A 22,038-nucleotide genomic window follows, 5' to 3' on the forward strand; every position below is an offset into this window, starting at 1 on the left:
TCTCACTACATTTCCCAGGCTGGTCTTGAACTCCTGGCTTGATGATCCTCCATGTGCTGGGATTACAGACATGAGCCACCGCACCATTCAGCCTTAGAGGTTGTTGAAACCAGAATTACCAAAGTGTGTTTTGTGGTGTTGAAATGTGATATATCTCTATCTATCTGTGTATCTATCTATAATTATAAAGTTCCACGGTCAAATTACATTGGAAAACACTTGGTCAAGGAAAGTCAAACACATCCCTTTAGTGTAGAACTTTTATGCATTCTTAATGCAAATGTTCACCTAAATCTCCAAGAAAGGGATATGGTATACAGCATGTTCCAAATTCATTTGATCCAAGATTCTTACCCCAGCCCTCCCCCCAACACACACATAATATTTCCTAAAATTACTGGCTTCCAAGGGCACAAATTGGATTTGCTGATTTAAATTGCAATTCAAAGGGCCTTAAAATATTGGCTTAAAAATTTTCAACTCTTAAGTGTTTCAATCTTTAAATTCCTGAGTTTTATCTATTATAGTTAGTGCTTAAAACTAAATGCTAAGCAAAGGGTAGAGTACCAATAATATAAATGCTATTCAAGACTATGTATTTCTAATATATAATATACATCACCATTCCTCTGTGCTATATTCCCTGAGCCTAGTCCTTTTACTTTGTCTACTGGTAAAAGTGGGGGCTGGAGATTAGAATTGCATTCAATTTCCTTTTTCTCCATTTCTCTACTACACATGAGCAGTTCCCAGAGATGGGAAAGCTTAACATTTCACATTTGCTCTCTACATTCTGTAGGAATTGCCCTAGTGGAGTCTCCTTTCACTTCCCAAAACTGTTTATGGGCAGGACTCCCTGAGTGGTTAAGTATAAGGAGTGGTAAAATCCTAGAATTCCATAGTGGTGGAGAAGCTGACAGAAAAGGTCACAGACATGGAAATGGTAAAGATTTAAACAGCTCAAAAGTCTCAGTGGAGATGAGAGCCAAAAGATGTAAACAGGCAATGGACGTTAGTATCAAATTGCAGGTAGCGTACATTTACCAAGTATGGACCTGTTCACAGGTATATATAACTTTAAGCCTAAGTCTGTGTTACTAAGAGAGTTTTCGGCTGCCTATTATCCAATAGTGTAGAAATTCCTTAGAGCTCTACATAAATATTCCAGTCCTTTCTCTTTCTAAGCACATGGTGGGGTAGCGGGAGGGACTTGACTCCAGAGGCTGGGCTCAGAGACTGGAAGGAATTGAGGACTAGCTAAAACAGGGCCAGTATGGAAACAGCTTTCCAGAAGACATGCTTAGCAGTATGCCATGTCAGTTCCCCATTGCTATGGCAACACCCAAAGTTACCGCCCCTTTCCATGGCAATGATCAATGACCTAGAAGTTACCACCTTTCTCCTAAAAGTTTCTGTATAAACCACCCCTAAATTTGGTTATAATTAAAATATAAATATGACCACAAAACTGAGTCTCAGCTGCTACTCTGGACACACTCTGGGGTAGCCCTGCTCTGCAAGGAGCAGCACCTCTGCTGCTGATGTACACTGCCAGTAGAAGTTGCTGTCTAACACCACTGGCTTGCCCTTGATTCTTTCCTGCCCTAGCCAAAGCCAAAAACCCTCCTGGGCTAAGTCCCAGTACTGGGGCTCACCTGTTCTAGATCAATGGTAGGATCATAGTATACTTCCCATCCAACTGAAGTTAGGTGTGGCCATATGGCACGCTTTGGCTAAGGGAATGTGATCATAAGGAAAATGAGTCATTTCCAGGTGAAAATAGCTGTGTAGAGAAAAACCTTCAGCCAGTCTGTGGTGGCTAAATTGTGTAAGTGAGAAGGAAATCTGGTTTCTCTATGTCACTGAAATTGAGAGTTGCTTGTTACCTGAGGAAATGACCCATAGTGTATCTGGAACACTTCATATGTCTACATCTTAGTTTTATCATATATAAAATAAAATATATGTCTCTTACCTACAAAATAACTTCAAACATTGGATGCATCTTGGAAGAATTGCTACACTTATCTGAGGTGTTAAATATCTTTTCGTTAGTAAACATGATTCTACAAATGTGTAGAAATGAACAATCTAAGACCTGGAAGTTCATATGCATTGGAAGATAAATTTCATTCAAAATTATATCTTTTAAAAAACTAATTAAGGTATCTGTGTTCCTGAACTGTGATTCATTCAGTGAATTCATTGCTTCAGCATCTATAAACCTATGAACTATCACACTATATAGGAATGAGTATAAAAAATAAACTGAGACTTAGAAAAATAAAGTAACTCTGTTGCTCTTTTTAAAATATTTAGAGGTTTACAAAACTTTCATGATTCAGAGTGTCTGAGTCATCTTTACATCATTTTTATTTTGTAAAAATGCCAAGTCCAGCTTTATTTATACAAATAAATGTATTTCTATTTTATGTTAAGATTTAATTCAATATGTAATAAGAAATACACATTTGACTTAACTATTTTTCAGAATTTATTCAGGTATCTTTAAACTCTTCTGTAATAAAAGTATCTCCTAAACAAGAGATTTTTTTAAGAATCTCAAGACTATCCTCTAACTTAACTTTCTGAGAAGAAAATACTAGCTGTTGAGAAAGGCAAAATGACTTTTTAAATATGTGTGGAGATTAGGACAAATACATTTAAAATATCAACGAAAGATACATAAAGAAACTTGTTGGCTGGACACGGTGGCTCACGCCTGTAATCCCAGCACTTTGGGAGGCTGAGGCGAGCAGATCACTTGAGGTCAGGAGTTCGAGATCAGCCTGTCCAACATTATGAAAGCCCATCTCTACTAAAAATACAAAAACTTAGCTAGGTGTGGTGGTGCATGCCTATAATCCCAGCTACTTGAGAGGCTGAGGCAGGAGAATCGCTTGAACCCAGGAGGTGGAGGCTGCAGTGAGCTGAGATTGCACCACAGTACGCCAGCCTGGGCGACAGAGCAAGACAGTGTCTCAAAAAAGAAACAACAACAAGAACACAAAACAATGACAATCCCAAACAAGTAAAGTCATGATTTTCCTACATTGCTTCTATAATAAGAAAAAGTAAAATGAAGGGATATGGAATTTTTCAGGTTTGAAGGTTTTGTTTTCCCTTTTCAACAACAAAAAAGAAAAAAACTATTAATTAAATTCATTGTTTTAACATGGTATCCTTCAGTACCAGTGTCCTGTGAAGGGGGTGAATAAGTAATTTCATTGCCTACACAGTTGGAACAAAAGATAGGAGCTCAAATTATTGAATTAATGAGAAAAATGAGTTCAGCTATTTGGAAGTTATGATTTAGAAATCAGCCATTATTCAAGAGCTAGTTTAGAGTGCTTTCATAGATGAGGCAAAAAAGAAAGGCCAGAATCATATTTTCATATTTTGTGATGAAGAATTTTGGGATCTCAAACACTGAGTTTGAATATTTCCTTAAATTCAAAGATGTTTTCTGAAGACACATTTTGGCCCCACCCATACTGGGGCTTTTCTCTTTGTGAAGGTAGGAGTGTCCTGTATGAGAAATAATATAAGCCAAGTTTCTTATTTATCCAAATCTTAGAAGTTGGCATATCAAAGATTCACAATAAATATGTAAAAAGTTTATAAGTGGTCCAAAGAATATAAAATTAATTAAACATCCTTGGAATTAATAACTTATATTTCCTCTTCCTCTGGTTCCCATCAACTATATTCAATGTTTAATAAACAAATACCGTTTTTCTTTGCTTAGCATAGGCTTTTAGAAAGATGATATTCAAATTGCACTTCAAGGCCTTACTTTTTTTTTTTTTTTTTTTTTTTTTTGAGACAGAGTCTTGCTCTGTCACCCAGGCTGGAGTGCGGTGGCGCGATCTCGGCTCACTGCAAGCTCCGCCTCCCAGGTTTACGCCATTCTCCTGCCTCAGCCTCCCGAATAGCTGAGACTACAGGTGCCTGCCACCACGCCCGCTAATTTTTCGCACTTTTTAGTACAGACAGGGTTTCACCGTGTTAACCAGGATGGTCTCCATCTCCTGACCTCGTCTCCATCCACCCGCCTCGGCCTCCCAAAGTGCTCGATTACAGGTGTGAGCCACCGTTCCTGGCCAAGGCCTTAAAAATTTTAAGAAAAGTTTTCCACAAGCTTTCAAGATTAGGGTCACAATATTATATTACATAAACACTCAACTGCTTTCTTTGTAGCACCACACTGTGATTTGAAACAACCCAGTGTTTTCTAATGGCTGAAATTGAGGTTGTGTGCAATGAGATAATTTTCATTTAGTTGTGCCTCATTGACATTTTCCCATTGTGCTATTTAACATTCTGGAGTAGATTTGTTGAAATATGTCAGTTTTCCCACTCTATGACTCTTTTGATTATGAATCTCTCTGATAATATGCAGCTGATTCACCATATTTAAACTCCTTCTCTCTCTCTTGTCATCACAATCAAGTTATACATCATATTTGGTTAAAAAAAAAAGGAAATAAGGAACTCCCTTTCCCCAAGACAGTGACAACAATCAAACAAATAAACATGTTTTTACTGACTCCACTTGACATACAGGATTACTAATGATCACTATTCTAGACAGAGTCTAAGGTCAAAAGAAAAAATGATGTTTAGAATGGAAAAGAATATATATATATATATATTTTTTTTTTTTTTTGAGACGGAATATATTAACAAAAGAAATGCCTCAGAAACAAACTTCTTTGGAATAGTCATCTGTTCATTTCTTAAACATTTTTTCAGTGGTTCCTATGTGTCAGTTACTGAGAATAAAAAAGTGTGCAAGACACAAGCCACAGCATTAGGGACTCCCAGAATAGTGGGTGAGTTTTACACTTAAAAAGAAAGTACAGAAAGTACAGTGAAGGTGACTTATGAGGTTAACCTTAAAGGAAAAGTAGGGTTTTCCCACAAAGGAGAGAAGCAATAGGCATTCTGGGGGGGAGGGGGGAGGAAGGAGGTAGACTAGCACAGAGCTAAGACAGTATATGGCATGTTGTGGAGGCAGCCATTGTGTGTGATTGAAGTATTGGTGACAACCAGGGAAGTAGTGGAGTCAATGTTTGAGAAATAGGTCGAGGCTTTGGGATGGACCTTTTAAGACATACTAAGGACAGTAAGTTTTATTTTGAAGGGAGTCATGAACCACTAAAGATTTTTAAGTAGGGGAGCAATCAATTAAAGTCTATAGTTTTTAGAAAATGGGTATGTTGGTTTCAGCAAGATGTGTGTGTAGTGGCAGGGTGAGGATGTGGATGGACCTTAGAGACAGGAGAACAACTAGAAGACCATATAATAGCCAAGTTAAATGATGAAGACCTGAAGTAGAGCAACTGCAGAGAGAATGGAAAGCATGGGATTTAAGATGATTTTTAAAATGTCTTAATACTGGATACAGGCCAAGAGAAAGCAGAAACAGTCAAAATCAACCTCTGAGAGTGAAGGATGCTTGTGGGGTGGATTCGAGATTAAAGAAATTGCCAAGGAAAGGGGCCAGCTCGGGACAAATAATACTGCACAGCCATCAAAAAGAATGTGTTCATGTCCTTTGGAGGGACATGGATGAAGCTGGAAACCATCATTCTCAGCAAACTAACACAGGAACAGAAAACCGAACACCACATGTTCTCATTCATAAGTGGGAGTTGAACAACAAGAATATATGGGCACAGGGAGGGGAACATCACACACTGAAGCTTGTCGGGAAGTTTGGGGCTAGGGAAGGGATAGCATTAGGAGAAATACCTAATGTAGATGACAGATTGACGGGTGCAGCAAACCACCATGGCACATGTTTACCTATGTAACAAACCTGCACGTTCTGCACATGTATCCCACAACTTAAGTATAATAAAAAAAGAACTTTTAAGTGGTGTTGACAGCTCAAATAAAGTCAGAAAACACGAATCTTTCAATCAGCATGTATATGCAATTTTCTCCAAAAAGTCTAAATATATCAGGTCACAACTAAAAAATAAAATCAGAAAAATTATCTGAAATCATTAATGACATCAGCAAACTTTGATATCTTCTCTAGAATGAAAAGTGTAAAAAAAAAAAACAACAACAACTATAATAGCAGTAGGATGAATTTCCATTTCTGGTAACAGTAATGAGAGAATTTGGATGAGATATAAAAACAGTAAAGACACCGGGCATGGTGGCTCATGCCTGTAATCCCAACACTTTGGGAAGCTGAGGCAGGTGGATCACTTGAGGCCTGGAGTTCTAGATGAACCTGGCCAACATGTTGAAAACCCGACTCTACTAAAAATACAAAAATTAGCCAGGCATGGTGGCATGCGCCTGTAATCCCAGCTACTTGGGAGGCCAAGGCACGAGAATCGCTTGAACCCAAGAGGCAGAGGTTGCAGTGAGCGGAGATCAATCGCGTCATGTCACTGCACTCCAGCCTGGGCAACAGAGTAAAAACAAAACAAAACAAAACAAAAAACCAACCACAAACAAAAAACAGCAAAGAGCCTTTAATAAGATGGTGAAGATTTGGCACATGAAAACTTAGGAGAAGATCAGAAATCAGAGAGGTGAGGTCACTTTTAAAAGCCCTTGGGTATATGACTATCAGGAAAAAAGATCTGAGAATCCAGCTTTATACTTCAAGTAGCTGTCTGTGCTTCATAGAAAAGTCAAAGTCCTTGGCCCTCAGGTGGGGCTTTATGCTGGTGTCATGAAAGGTCATACTCTCCTTTAGGGGAGGAGTGAACCTGCCATTCCTCTCACTGATTTGCAGCCTTCTTGTCACAGAGGTGATTCAGGGAACATCAGGAGCTGTACTTTGTCTAAGACGATTCTGGTCTGATATCGCCCCCAGGTGCCTGGCAGAAGCAAACCAAAGTCTTCTCTGGAGGAAAACATTATCACTTAGGTCTCAACTTACTCTTACGATCTTTAATTATAATGTAATTTTAAAAATACATTTCCAGCAAAGAGTCAAAGATACCCAAGCAACCACGAAATTAAGACACCATGAATGAGAACTAGTAGGAACAGTAATAATAGAAACAAATTCAGTAACACTTGAGATAATATAATTATCAGAAATATATTATAAAACTACACTTAGGATGTTCAAAGGAATAAAAGCCAAGATTGACAATTTTATACAAGAATTAGAAACTATAAAAGTGATATAATAGTAGCAGAGAAATTGTCTCCTTTTCTTTCAACACTGTTTGGCCACACAGTTTAAAATTCTTCATTTTAGAATTTTACATTTTGTATTCTCTTTGTGTATGTGTTTTGTTTTTGACACACTGAAAAAAAACCCAAATCCCACACTGATAAACCTAACATATTTTCATTTATTATATAATTCAATCAAACACATATTAGTTACATAAATGGCATGCCTACATGTGTTTGTGTGTGTACCCGAGTGTATGGTAAGCACCCAGGTGCATGCATTCACAAACTTCTTGGAAGCACGTGTGATTTCTGCCAGGTTCATTCTTATCGTCAACCATTCAGTACACAATTGGTAATGCAATGTCACAAGGCATCCAATGTGACCACAGAAAATTTACAAAGTTAACACCTGGTCATGGGGAAATGAAAATTAACCACAATTGGCAATTGTTTGCAACCTAAAGGGGTTAATTGTAAGTATTACCCAAGGTTAACTATCATTTAACAAATTGTCTAAACTGTCACAAGGTCAGATGTTTATGCTGAAAAGCAAACTACTGGTGGATTTAGTACATTGACTTTAAAACTCTCAAGTCAGATTCTTTCTTGAGTATAGGTCTTGCTTGACAAGAAAAGAGGGGGGCTGAGTAGTCATATTCATCAGAGGTCTGGAGGGAGAAGGAGGACTGAGAGGGAGGGAAAATTGGACAGAAAAAGGAGGAAAGGGGCATCAAAACTGAGCTCTGCCAACTTCACATTTGTTTGGCCTTACTAGATTACTCAGCAGTTGTAAAATCAAATGACTTTATCAATATAATGACCAGTTTTCATTTTAGAAGAGTAACACAGTATATTACTATTCTCATCAAAGTTGAATGAAAAATCCATAATAAGCCCCTTCATTGTTTGTACCTAGTTTAGCCAACTTAGCTCATTAGAATCTAGTCTATTTGACAAGACAAAAAACTGGCCAGTTACATTTAACAACTGTTCATCTGTGCACTCTGTAATAACAGCGTCAGCAGATTTATTTTCCCCATATAAAGTAGAATTTCCAATTCACACCATGTACTCTGTGACTATTATGGACAGTATTTATTCAGAAGGAATGCTGTGCAAGTTTGGAAAAGCTGTCTCTAAGAGCAGAGGGAGAGGTCATTTGACAAAACAAGACACAAAACCTATACATGGGCAAAACATGAAGAGAACTAAAGTTTGTCATTCTTTTCAAGAAGAAGTTTGAAATCCTAGAACAGTGCGACAACAGCAAAATCAGACAACCCTTCCTCTCCCTCGTCTTCTCTCAAGCTCTGTAAAATCAGAATGCCTCCATTCACTTAGCAAATATCAGCTTTTCTTTCTCTTTTGAAGGAGGGGAACCTGCTTGGAATTAATAAGGCAACACTAAAAAATAACTTCTATTAATTCTTCTCTTTCTGAAAACTGCCTATTTTTTCTCAGTTGCTTTTTAAAAAGTAGAATATCTTCTAAAGGCTCCTTATGCAGTTTTAGGTCACCTTTAAGAGCACCTTTCCTCTCCTTTTTCCTTCTTTTTTTGTTTCTCAAATTGGGAAGTGACTTAGTACCATGCAGGGGAAACTGAACTCCATCTCACAATAATATACTTTCATCCAATGGCATAATAGACATAGTAACACTCAGTCTGTGTTGTGACATAAAACTACTGAGATTGTAACTCAGTAAACTCATAGTGCATAGAGAAGAATAGAGGAAAAAACAAATAAGGATAAAGTCGAAACTGAAGTTACAGACCTGCAATGTAAATTTCAAAACTAAGCTAAAATCCTCTTTCTGCTGCACAAAATGTAAAATACCAACTATCTTAAGAAAGATAAGCAAGCTACAACAGTGAAAAATCTTTACTATCACCTTTTCATTCACACCGATAAAAAGAAAAATTCAACATTAACCATCCCAGAAAAGCGATGCACCTTAAAAACCAATCTTTTCACTTACCCTACAGCATGCACACCATGATTTCTTAAATCCTTTTAATTCCAGTACATCCAGAACATACATGAATTCTTAGCACATCCATTTAAAGAACAAACTTGAACCAAATTGTTAATTACAACAGAGATCATAACAGAACTCCCTGAACTTCTAGGGAGAGCTATGAGTATGAAATCCAGCCTCTAGATCCTGGTGTATACTGTGTCTATCTTTAACTTGAAAATGATTTGGTTTCACATTCCATTGAAGTCCCACTGGCAGATGCCTTTGGTAAGCTCGCCAATGGCAGGCTTTCATGCGCCTTCCCTCCCCCCTCCCTCTGACTGAGCTTCCGCTGTTACCTCTAATGCTGATTTACTCAGCTGTCTTTTTACCTGTCTCTGTGTGGGTAAAAGGAGATGCTTTCATTGATGGATATTACGGAAACACTTGGAAGCTGAACATCAGCCCGAGGACTCACTGTGCTTCGCCTGCCATCCCCTCCCCCTACTCACTGCCAGAAACCAACTGACTTCCAAACTTGGCTGCCTGAAAAAGAATGTTCTCTGATTGGCATTCCTGGAAGCAGAAAGCAAGGCAGCTCAAGTTTTGTACTGTTACTCAGCATGAACAACTTCCCAGGTACACAAAATACAAATCAGTTTTTTTTTTTTCTTAACTTTGAGGAGAACTGAAAAAATATTCTAGGGTATTAAAAATATTTTTATTGTAGGACAGCATTTAAGTTTTAATATCCACATATAATTTTACAGAGAATGGCTATGACTGTAGTAAGAAAGGGAAATGGCAAATTTTTTGTTAAAAGTTGAATGAGTCTTAGTAAATGAGTTGGGATCCGTTAAGAGGAAGAAATCATCGTGCCGCCTGCTTGCCAGTGTTTTGGAGGGCAACTGTTCAATCTGTACATTTTCTGTTAGAGAAAAACTTGCTGTAAGAATTGTGGAAAAACTGATTTCAACGGGAGAGGGTGCAAAACCACTTCTACCTTCCTATTGAAACTTCTTTTTCAGGACTGTCTTGCAAAATGTGAGTGCGGACTGGAAAAGGAAATGAGTGTGTGTGTGTGTGTGTGTGTGTGTGTGTTATACACGTGTATATCTGAAAGAAGATAAATTGAGTGAATGGAAACAAGGAAAAAGATACACATTTCATCAAATAGAGTCTGACATGAATTAACAATAATGGGTCCCTTTAAATCACCATTAATTAACTTGTGTTTAATATTTATTAATATTTAGTGGTAACGGGGGCCAAAAGATCTCCTGCCTCTGAAAATAACTAACCACTTTATGTTCAAAACATGCAATTCTACAGACCACACAACTTCTTCAAAAGCCTAATGAAGGCTTTATAATTTTGGTAATTGGACACATCTCAACCCTAGGCATTTCGGGGTTTCCAAATTTCAGCTAGCTGTGGCTGCCAGCTCTAGGCAACTGTCAGCTGGCTGGGCTCAGGGTGGTGGTGTGGCCGCAGCTGCTCCTTGGAACTTACGTGGACATCTCAAAAATATTCAACGGCAAAACGGTGATGCCAGAAAGCAAGCTTTCTGTTTTTGTTTGTTTGTTGATGGTTTTGAATCTTCTATTTTAGGTTATATTTTACCATATCTAGGGCAATACCATTTTGAGAAACCACGAGGGAAAACTTGATGAACTGGCATCATATTACTAGCCTATTTCAGTGATATTTTGATGCCCCATACAGATTGGTGGCCAACCAGCTTTTAGCCTTTTAGCCTGACTTTGTTACTAGATGTCTTTTAAAAAGATCAAAAGATAGAAACCGAGGAGTAAGAAACTTTCCTTAATGTTGTCCCCAAAGTTGACAGTTTCTTAGGGAAACTGCAGGCTCTATGTAATGCTGACAGACAGGCATTCTAATGACTTCACAAATAAATGGAAAGAAATAACCCTATAGTCCAGAAAGTACACATTTCTGTCCCTGTGTTTCTTTATCCCTCTGTCAAAAACACGCCTTCTCAAGGCTAACAGATGGTGTCAAAACACAAATGAACTAAGAAGGATGGACAGAGGTGCGGCCATCGATGGTTCACATTCAGCTGCTCTGTTCACCTTTGTTGTATCTCAGAGTGAGCACTAGCACATCACTGATACTCAAAAAATGGTTGTTGAAACTGAAGAACTGCTCATGTACAAGTGTACATCTTAACCTATGGAAAATGGTTATTTGTTGGCCCACATCTTAGATAAATATGTTTTGTATTTGTCTTGGGAAAAATATGCTTCTCTTCAAGCAATTAACCAAAAAATTATATAGAATGTATAGTATGTACCAAGTGCCTTTACTGAAGCCAAAAAAAATCATACATCTTATGTATGTATGTATGCATGTGTGTGCTTCTAAATATTAACATGGTAAATATTTGTTAAGAGCACTTCTACCAATCTTGGTGGCTTATAAGAAAAATAGAGAAAAAAATGAAATGTTTAGGTTTGCTAATATTTCCCAGTAATGAGTGAACTATAACAATTTTCCTTATTGAACTGTTACTGGCCACTCCTTATAGTGCAACATTCATCAATCAAATATCTCCTAAGATTCCCAACTTTATCTCTGCTGCTATTTCCAGAAATCTCAGAACACTCTGCAACGGGAATAGGAGCATTAGTCCAGATGCAAGTGTGAGTGAGCACAATCAATTTTTTTCTTCCTTTTTCCCCCAACCTTCACAAGGCCATTGATAAGATTTACAATGGCTAGAACTCAGTCTTTATCATGAGTAAATGTTTTTCTCTTTCATAAGCACTAACATGAGAGTCAGGATTAGATCAGAAAAACAGCTTCTAGGGCTTGCTTCCAGAGAAAACTGGGCATGTAACAGGCAAATCAGATACCCTTGATTTATCATGAACAAGAAGTTAATCTCTCCTCCATTCTCCAGAAATAGATTCTATTAGCACAGTTCTGTGGATGGCAAATGCTGGTAGCAGGCTCCTTGCAGGGGTGACCAAGGTGTTCAAACACAAGTCTTAGCTGATCTGTGAGACATCCATGTGTATGAAGAACATGGTCACTGAAAAGCAAATGACCTCTGTTATTTTTTTCCTCCGTAATAAATATCCTTAAGAGACTAGGACAGGAAATATTCTCATGGTGATAGTTTTATAGCTGATATTTTTGTCATATCACTTATTTTTAAAAGCATATACTTTTTATGCAAAAATAATTTGGAGCATAATTGTGATTTTTGTTAAAAGAGAAAACATCAGTACATCCAAGTCATTTAAAAGTAATTAAAATAGACACTGTCCAAGAAAAAGTAGAAAAACTATACATAAACTGCATTAGAAAACAGGGGCTCTACAAACAATATGGAAGATTCAAAGCAGCAGCATGCTATTTATTATCTTATTAAATTCAATCAACTTAAAAATATACCCAGCAATCTCTCTTATGGGTATATACCCAAAGGAAATATACCAACTCCTAAAGGTATCTGCACTTCCATGCTCATCGCAGCATTATTCACAATAACCAAGATGTGGGAACAACCAAAGTGTTCACTGACAGAGAAAAGAAATTGTGATATACACATGCAGAATCTTATCCAGCCCTCCAAAAAGAGATCCTGCCATTTGCTATAACATGGATAAACTTGGGGGACATTATGCCAAGTGAAATAAGCCAGGCACAGAAAGACAAATCCTGCGTGATCTCACTTATATGTGTAATCTTTTAAAAACATCAAATATATAGAAATAGAGTAAAGCAACAGTTACCAGGAGCAGGCAGAAATGGGAAGATACAGATCAAAAGGTACAAAAAGAGAGCTATATAGCATGAATAAGTGTAGAGATTTAGCATACAATATGCTAAGGTGCAATCTCGGCTCACTGCAAGCTCCACCTCCTGGGTTCACATCATTCTCCTGCCTCAACCTCCTGAGTAGCTGGAACTACAGGCACCTGCCACCATGCCCGGCTAATTTTTTGTGTTTTTTAGTGGAGACGAAGTTTCACCGTGTTAGCCAGGATGGTCTTGATCTCCTGACCTCGTGATCCACCCGCATCGGCCTCCCAAAGTGGATTATTAGGTACTCTTAACACACACACGTGCGCATACACACGCATGAAAGTATAGGAAACAATGGAATATTAATTTAACTGTGGTAATCACCTCACTATATATATCAAAACGAGTATATCAAAACATCATGTATACCTTACACACATACATTTTAAAAATGAAAACCACAGCAGCATGCTATCGATAATCCTATTAAATGCCAATAAACTTAAACACTGGTTGAAATGGACACCTGTTATGTATGCCTATTACATGAAAATAACTGTAATCATGCAAAGGCCTGTATGTACAAATATACTAATTACAAAAGATACTTAGTATTATATATATAGTTAGTAGAGTATTATAAATATAACTCATATAGTATTAATATAAAATATAATTAGTATATTTGATAGCAAATAATGGGGAACAATGATAGGTTTTTTTTTTTTTTTTTTTTTTTTTTTGAGAGAGTCTCGCTTTGTCACCCAGGCTGGAGTGCAGTGGCGTGATCTCGGCTCACTGCAAACTCTGCCTCCTGGGTTCACGCCATTCTCTTGCCTCAGCCTCCTGAGTAGCTGGGACTAGAGGCACCCGCCACCTCGCCCGGCTAATTTTTTGTATTTTTAGTAGAGATGGGGTTCCACCGTGTTAGCCAGGATGGTCTCCACCTCCTGACCTTGTGATCCACCTGCCTCAGCCTCCCAAAGTGCTGGGATTACAGGCCTGAGGCACTGCACCCGGCCTAACAATGATAGTTTTGATAAAAAACAGAATGGTATAGGCTAATGCTTACTTAGGTTAAAAATCAGCTTGTATGTGTACGTGCACCATGATTTCAACTCTATTAGAACACCTGTAGGCACCGGAGAGGAACATAAAGGCTGAAAAATTCCTATCAAAATGATTGTGGATCCTTTATGAAAAATCTTAATTCACTTTTTGTAAATTTTCTGTAATGACATTATTTTACCTTCATAATCTACACACACACACACACACACACACACACACACACACACACACACACTATAATATTCAAGTAGAAATAATCGCAGCATTTCCTCATTCCTCACCCTCTTCCTCATCTTTGAAGAGGCATTTCTAGTTCTCTGGATCTTTGTTGCAGGAGCTTATGGGGGAGAGGAGCATAAGGGGATGAAGATGCTCTTTAATGTCTAAAGAGACATAGGAGAAGATTAATGGGACTTATGTTGGTTTTAAGAAAGGGAAAGAAGGGAAATACCCAAGAAAAAGAACACTCTTAAGACAGTGAGAATGAGAGAAGAGCAGGCAGGAAACAGAATCTGGCACACTATAGGTAGGGGTTGGGGGCAGACTGTAAGTCGGGTTGAGGAGTAGCTACTTCAATGAGGCAGACTTTGAGGAGATCAAGATCTCAAAAAGAGGTTTAGGATATTTGACCCTAGGATATCTGTCTGAGTGTTTTGTGATTTCTTCTCATAAAACACTTGAGAGGTTTTACTTTTGAAGATATGGTAGTACCAAGCTTGTGCATCTTTGGGACACTTCATGATATAGACATGAATCTTAAATGTATAGATGTATTTGGTTACATAAACATTTTTGAAAAGTTGGTGCCAATTTTTGGGTTGTGGTGGTTGTTACAACTGGTTTTCTTTGATAGGGTAAGAAATCAGTTTTACTCTTGTCTATACAAACTTTCTGGATCATTTTCTTCTACTTGCATTTCCTTTCCTGTGTCTCTCTCAGTTCCCATGATGGGTATCTATTACAGTCTCTTGGACTGACTGCTGAATGTAAAGTGGCCAGCCATTCTGTTTTGTCTGAGCCTGAGGAACTTCCTGGGATACAGGATTTTCAGCCCTGAAACTAGGAAAGTCCCAGACAAACCAGAGTTGGTCATCCTATATATGTGATCTGGAAGTTTTAAAGTTATACGTATGCTTTTGATAAAGATTAGCCTTTTTATTAATTAGAAAGTGTTTGGCCCAAGTAGACCAAAACCTTGAAAATAAAGATTTCATTTGGTCTTTATCCCTTGTTAGCTGCACAACCTGGGAGAGGTCCACCACCAAGGGTCACTATTTCTTCATCCCTACAATGAGAATAATAATACTTCAAAGAGTTGTTGTCAACTTCAAATGAGATATGCATATAAGTTCAGAATACATAAAATGTGTAAATCTATACTTTATAGCAAATATATTTTATATAAACTTTATACTAGATTACATATATTTTTCAAAGCAGATTTTAATTACTTTATATTGAGAAATAATGGAAGCATAAAGAACAGGCACAGCATTTCACACTATGTGGAGTGCAGAGGAGAACAAAGAGAATGAAAGAGACAGACTGACTGACTAAGGATGTACATTTTTTCAAGAGTGTCTGTTTTAGCATTTGATTTTCTCCTAGATTAAACTCACCAAGTTAAGGATGTTTTGTCTTTAAGTGGTTATAAAGCCCCAGTAAAAACCAATATAACATGCTTGCAAAACATATGGGTTATCTTCAGTATGAAAGAAATAAAGATTTTTAGCCTGTGCAATATAGTGAGACCCCATCTCTACAAAAAAAAAAAAAAAAAAAAATAGCCAGGCATGGTGGCATTTACCTGTGGTCCCAGCAAGTAGCTGGGACCTACCCAAGTAGGGAGTCTGAGATGGAAGGATCGCTTGAGCCCAGGAGTTGCAGTGAGCTGTGATCACACCACTCCAGGTGTCTGGGTGTCACTCCAGGTCTGGGTGACAGAGAAAAACCTTGTCTCCAAAAAATAAAAAATTAAAATAAAAACTAAAGATTTTGTTGTATTTTTTTTCTATACCTTGGGGGTGGGGATACTTTTCCTTTGTGGAACCAAAGGCAGCTTTAATTGGAGCACAATCATAAATATACCCACCACTCAGTGAAACCAGAATGTTCAACTTCATCCCAGGGACAGAGGACCACCTCTATTGGATTACTTATTTGAACTCTGCCAGCATATACTGTATGTGATACTGCTTAAGAAGTGAGGGTAAGGCCGGGCACGGTGGCTCAAGCCTGTAATCCCAGCACTTTGGGAGGCCGAGACGGGTGGATCACGAGGTCAGGAGATCGAGACCATCCTGGCTAACATGGTGAAACCCCGTCTCTACTAAAAAATAACAAAAAACTAGCCGGGCGATGTGGCGGACACCTGTAGTCCCAGCTACTCAGGAGGCTGAGGCAGGAGAATGGCGTGAACCCGGGAGGCGGAGCTTGCAGTGAGCTGAGATCCGGCCACTGCACTCCAGCCTGGGTGACAGAGCGAGACTCCGTCTCAAAAAAAAAAAAAAAAAAAAAAAAAAAAAGAAGTGAGGGTAAAATTTGGTTGTGGAGCAAAATGAAAATATACTTAATGTCATCATTTAAAACATGCAAACTTTCATAATCAAATATCTAATCCATATTTGAAATCCAAGTGAAAACTGGTTCTAATTCAAGTTTTTTAAAAGATCTATCCAGGGTTAGAAATAGGACAATTCTGAAAATGACAGGTGATAACCAAACTGGATGGAGTTTGGTAGTTTGAGTCAGCATATTCATTTGTGTTCTGAAGGCTGGAAAGTCCAAGACGGGTGGCTGCATCTGGTGAGGAACTCATGCTGCTTCGTAACAGGGTGGGAAGGTGAGAGGGGAATGTGCACACACACACACACACACACACACACACACACACCCCAACAGGAGAGGTAGCTTTACTTTGTAACAACCTCGAAGTAACTAAGAATTCACTCCCATAAGAAAGGCATTGCTCCCTCTTAATGACCTAATAATCTACCCTTGGAGGCCCCATGTCCCAACACCACCACATTGAGAACCAAGCCTCAACATGAGTTTTGGTGGGGACAAATCATATTTCAACCACAGCAATTTGGGAACAGTTTTTCTCCAAATAAGCATACTACTATCAGTGTTTTTCAAACTTGCTGTTGTTTTCTATGGAACCTTTTCTTCAAAGGAAATAGTTCACTGAAACATAACAATGACAAGGCATAGCTCCTTCAGCAGTAACAGGTGTAAAGCCTGTGGCCCCATTTATTCAGCCCCCTCCTCCACGAGACACTCCCTGTGGGGACTCCAGGAGCCCTCCATGAACCTGGGAAGCACTGCTTGAAAACCACAGAGCTCTAGTATTCATGGCATTCATGTTCTTTACAATTAGCTTTTTCATATTAATAAAAATTCATGCACATATTCTTAAAAACCACACATAAAACTGTAGAGCTTAAAAGAATTTCCTATCCACTTCTCTATACCTTTGAAGTCCAGAGGCAACTATCTTCATCTAACTGTTCATTATGATGATGATTCCATATTCCCACATAATACTCATATACCTACTTTTTGATTTTCATATGTTGATATTATCTGTTGGCCTCCTACTATGGGAGATAAGGATTCTATATAGGATATTATACATAATACTTCCTCCAGCGTATGTGTCCTCTCTTCCTATCTCTCTCTCTCTTTCTTCTTTCCTGCCTCCCCGTCACGTTTTCTCATTCTCATACCACACACATGAGCACACACATGCTTCCCTTAGCTTAATCTTCCCAATTTAACCACACAACAATCTTAGATAAAGCACTAATTAGTGTTTACATTATTTTAACTTGTATATATCATCCACATGTAAGCCACATGGGAATTTATGATTATATTTCTTTTACACATTTTTCTTTTTCTTTTTCCTGACATTAGTTGTGTCATATTTTGTTTTCTTAATTTTTCATCCGCCCATCTTATATTTTCTCAAATTCTCCAATAGAAATGCAACACTCCTCTTAATACAGTCAAATATGTTAGTTCTTTTTTTCTTTTTTTTTTTAAGTACCCTCATGCTTTTTGTGGCAAGATTCTACTGAGCTGTCACCCTAGGACCGCTCTTTGCCTCTCTGTAGTTTGGGTCCCATTCCCTGAATTCTTTGTTTTTCTTTCTCGATGGACTCCCTCATGGGTGGGTGGGTGAGCATGCCGGAGCTTCCCGAGAAAGATGTTTGGGACAAACACATTTTTGGAGAACTTAGGTGTTTGAAAATATTTCTTTATTCTCTTCTTACATTAATTGTTTCTTTGACTTTATACATAATTCATTGTTTAGAAATACTTTTTCCTCAGAAATTTCAAGAGATTTTACTGTCTTTTAGCTTCCAGTGTTATTAAGAAGTTATTTTGTTCCCCGATTCATTTTACTTGACTTTCTTTCTTTGTTCCTTTTGTTGCTTGTTCATTTCTTCCTTCTCCTCTTCCCTCTCTCTTTCCTCTCTCTGAAAACACTTATGATTTCTTCTTTATCCCTGGTGTTCTATTGTCTTTTTACAGTATATTTGGTGTGATATGCACGAGTTCCCCCAGTTGATTGTGTTTGAAATTCAGGGACTTTTACTCATTCATTCAGTTCCAGGAAATTTTGTTATGTACTTTTAGCAATTTCTGACCTCTATTTCTTCTGTTCTTTCATTCCGAAACTAACTTTTAGACTCAAACTCTAACGTTATTTTCTATTTATCTTCTTTTTGTCATCTATCTCTACAAGAGTCTCTCATCTTTGTTCTGTTGATTATATTATTTCACCTAACATTTTTAATTTTTAAGAATTTAATTTTCTCTAATTTCTCCTTTTTCATAGCACCATGTTTAGTTTCATGAACACCATTTCTATTCTACTATCTATATAATACACATTTCAGCTTTTTAAAGCTACATGTAACAGCTTTCTGTTCTCTCCAGAGTCTTTGTTTCCTTCAATTTCCTGTTGGTTAGTTTGCTTTGGTCTCTTTTTGTTGGAGACTTTCCTTCGTATCTGGTATTCTTTAGCTGTCTGCTCAAGCAATGTATTATGGGCTTCAGGACATTACCATAAAACCATTAGACAAAGCTGTGTTGTTTCACTGAAATGTCCTCAAGAATAGCAAGATTTCTTCCCCCTTGGGTAGTCAGACCCTCTAGAAAGGTGCCCCCTCCAATGTTCCACCTGGGAAGTACAGCCTGGTTGCCAGTGTCCTGGGAGCTGAGTCCCCTAAGAAGGCTTGAAGGAAAAGGAGAGTTTGTTACTACTTGGCATGCAGATTTCTAGTCTCTTAGATTTCTATACTGTATCTCACCCTCTCCTGCCACTGTCGCCAGTAATGTTAAGCTTGTAGCCTCTATAGTTAAGTTACTCGAGAGAATAATACCCACCCCATCTCTCTTACAGGGTGAAAGAGGGGTAGTTGTCAGGCTGCAAAGAGTTGAGAAGGGGATGTGGGAGTCCAGTTCTTGTTAAGAATTTCAAACAGTCCTGTTTTCAACCTCAAGTCTGTCCCTTAGCATCAGCAATCCTTTTTGCCTCCAGTCTTTGAGGCTTTCCAGGGTTCTCAATGGAGTTCCCATTTGTTTCTTTTTGGCATCTCCTCTGCAGACACCTGGGTTTCTACATCTCTGTTTAGCTAAAACACATACCACTTATTCATTCCATTTCCATTAAAAAGAAAAGTCAGTAGGTCTCTGCTGTTGTGTTCTCTCCTGTTTTCTTTAGAAAGTGAGTTTCTTTTTCTTTCCTTTTTTTTAGTTGTCATTATAGGAGTTCCTTTGAGAGGCAGAGGGTGGACTTAAGCGAGTGTCCCATCCACCATTTTAATTGCAATTCTCTGCCTTCACTCTTTAGCCACTGCCTTATAAAGGGAACAGATTCTCAAACATCTCTCCAAAATGATCCCACCAAATTCAGCAGTTGTGTGTTTGGGGGTGGGGGCCAATGGGGGCAACACAATATTTCATTTTTCTCCACAAGTACACCCAATGCTAAAATGAAAAGCTAAATCCCAGCAAGGTATGTAATTATTTCTATCAGACATAGTGAAGTACAACATTCAATTAGGATAAGGAGATCCTTTTATTCTGAAGTTACATGTTGTTCCCTATATTAAAACTTCCATCATTTATCTGTGGAATTAAATATCTGAACATATATAATTATAAATAATTCCTTCCTAGGCAAAACTATCTATCTTAAAAAGTGAAAAATAAATTTCTTTTGTAATTGAAGTTCTCCCTAAACTATTAATTAAGTCATAACCTAGTCAAGACAAGTAAAATTACTTAGCAGTCATTTTATATTTGCTTTTTGTTAGAAGACAATGTAAAATCTAATAGTGAACTAATTTCCCTTTCAAGTTGTCATGATGATTCGCATATGGACCACATTTGTGTATTTTGTTATTTGAGGGAAGGTTTGTCTTGAATCATTTTATATACCAGTTTTGCTCCTTATAATATGTCAATCTGGAGACATCAGTCTTCTAGAAATATTGTACCCTATTTGTTCAAGAGTATCCCATCAACATTGAAGCTACCTTTTACATTTAGAGAGATATACACAACCAATTATTTATCCAACTGCAAGAGTTGGCCCTGAGGAGAGAATCACAGGTTATTCTTGGCATCCTTTACTTTATTCCCACATTTGCACTCTCTATGCAGTCTGCTCATCTAGCTCCAAAATATTCTGTTGCCATCAGTACTGCCCGAAGACACAGTCAAAGGGGTTGAGAGGTTGTGGGGATGGGCTGCCCTGGGCCTCACACGTTAGAGGGCCTTGATGCTGTTGTCTTCCTCTGCGTTCTATGTCATCCCCAAAGAGCTATGAGTTAGAAGAAAAACAAGTGTCCCTCTTCTAACCAAGCTTTGAGTATGTGAGACTCTGGAGTTTCCTGCTCAAAAGGCCTTGAGACTGCATCCTGGTCTGTCTTCCCAAGGTGAACCTGCCTCTAGTATACACACCTTTGATGCTTAAGGGTAGTTGAAGAGTAGTTGTTTTTGGGGATGTGGATGTAGGGGGTAGGAGCTGAGCTAAGGTGTTCATACACACCTTAGTGCAAGGCCCTTTCAGATACAGGACAGAACTAGGGATGGGAAGAGAAGGCAGAGTGGGTGCTCTCTCTCTCTCTCTCTCTGAGCGGCCATATTTAAGAGAATTTCAATATGAAAGTGGCCTGAAAAATCATTATGAAGATACATGTATTAAGGTAGGAAAACATATTTGGTTTAACAATTTATAAGTTTGCTTTATAGCTTTTAAATATTTAGACATATTGTTTGTATGTCCCTCTTTGTATTCATGCCTCAGGTCCTACAAAATACTAGGGGCAGGCCGGGCATGGTGGCTCACGCCTGTAATCCCAGCACTTTGGGAGGCCGAGGCGGGTGGGTCACGAGGTCAAGAAATCAAGACCATCCTGGCCAACATGGTGAAACCCTGTCTGTACTAAAATTACAAAAATTAGCTGGGCATGTTGGTGTGCACCTGTAGTCCCAGCTACTTGGGCGGCTAAGGCAGGAGAATCATCACTTGAAGTCAGGAGGAGGTGGAGGGTGCAGTGAGCTGAGATCACGCCACTCACTGCACACCAGCCTGGTGACAGAGTAAGACTCCGTCTCAAAAAAAAAAAAAAAAAAAAGAAAAAAGAAAAAAAATACTAGGGGCATGTCTGACTGCCACATTGATAGTGCAGTGTTCTAAAAGTAACTATGTGCCTTCCCACACTTTCTCTTCTCTATCAAATTTATCCGTCCTTAACAACAAAAAGTCTCAAAATCATATTTTAAAAAAACACATCAGAAAGCTGAAGACAAAAATCCAAATAAATTAATTTTCAAAATGAGGTTAACCTTTTCTTGGAGAGAAGAATTCTATAGTTGTTGTCACTCCTGAGGACACAGCAACAGGTGGAGAACCTTCGCCACAGAGCTGGGTAAGGACAACCAGCCCAGCTATTAACAGACTTTTTTTTTTGAGACCAAGTCTCGTTCTGTCACCCAGGCTGGAGTGCAGTGGCGCGATCTCAGCTCACTGCAAGCTCCGCCTCCCAGGTTCATGCCATT

The 22,038-nt window shown here is 38.3% G+C and overlaps 1 protein-coding gene across 47 annotated transcripts in view; it reads right to left on the reverse strand.

Annotated features, from left to right (window-relative positions):
- Positions 1-22,038, reverse strand: part of DTNA (dystrobrevin alpha) — a 412,319-nt gene that overhangs the window by 291,132 nt on the left and 99,149 nt on the right. For 26 of the 47 annotated variants that reach the window (XM_077974984.1, XM_077974975.1, XM_077974980.1 and 23 more), the window contains exon 1: positions 9,136-9,356. The exons of 11 other annotated variants lie outside the window; for them this stretch is intronic. The gene's annotated coding sequence lies outside the window, so the exon portion shown is untranslated. Of the gene's footprint in view, positions 1-9,135; positions 9,357-9,506; positions 9,594-22,038 lie in introns of those variants that run through there. 10 more of the 47 variants (XM_077974985.1, XM_028837821.2, XM_077974946.1 and 7 more) reach the window with 1 other exon arrangement.

The sequence above is a fragment of the Macaca mulatta genome, chromosome 18 (genome assembly GCF_049350105.2).
Source record: "Macaca mulatta isolate MMU2019108-1 chromosome 18, T2T-MMU8v2.0, whole genome shotgun sequence".
Classification (NCBI taxonomy): Eukaryota; Metazoa; Chordata; class Mammalia; order Primates; family Cercopithecidae; genus Macaca; species Macaca mulatta.